This window comes from Seriola lalandi, unplaced genomic scaffold, assembly GCF_002814215.2.
Source record: "Seriola lalandi dorsalis isolate HSWRI2012SDOR001 ecotype SW California unplaced genomic scaffold, Sedor1 jcf7180002054177, whole genome shotgun sequence".
NCBI lineage: Eukaryota > Metazoa > Chordata > Actinopteri > Carangiformes > Carangidae > Seriola > Seriola lalandi.
Genome location: NW_019524730.1, coordinates 73,485 through 73,861, shown reverse-complemented (window position 1 = coordinate 73,861; position 377 = coordinate 73,485). Strand labels below are relative to the sequence as shown.

At 44.6% G+C, this 377-nt stretch overlaps 1 long non-coding RNA gene across 1 annotated transcript in view; it reads right to left on the bottom strand.

Moving 5' to 3' along the window:
• The window catches only part of LOC147819252 (uncharacterized), a 2,605-nt gene that overhangs the window by 276 nt on the left and 1,952 nt on the right, over positions 1-377 (bottom strand). The window lies entirely within an intron of this gene.

The window sequence follows — 377 nt, the reverse complement described above, 5'->3', positions numbered from 1 at the left end:
CTGAGAGGGAAACCAGTAACACTGACTGTGAGATAACACACACACACGCGCGCGCGCACACATGGGCGCGCGCGCACACATGCACACACTATACTGTATAATAAAGTAAATACTATAAAAACCTGGTCAGTGTTCTTGGGTTAGTTGTAGGTCTATTGTGAATATTCAACTTCGTGTCGCAGACGAATCAAACTGTTGATTCTGACGGAGAGAACCGGAAGTACCACACCTCATGTTATTTCCTGCTTTCCTCAGTGTCTTTGTTGGACAAAAGTTCATTCTGACTCTTCTTCCCGCCACAGAGAGAAACCTGACTCTGACACTTTGACAGTAAAATAAGAGTAATGTTGTTTTAACGCTCACCTGCCTCAGACTTC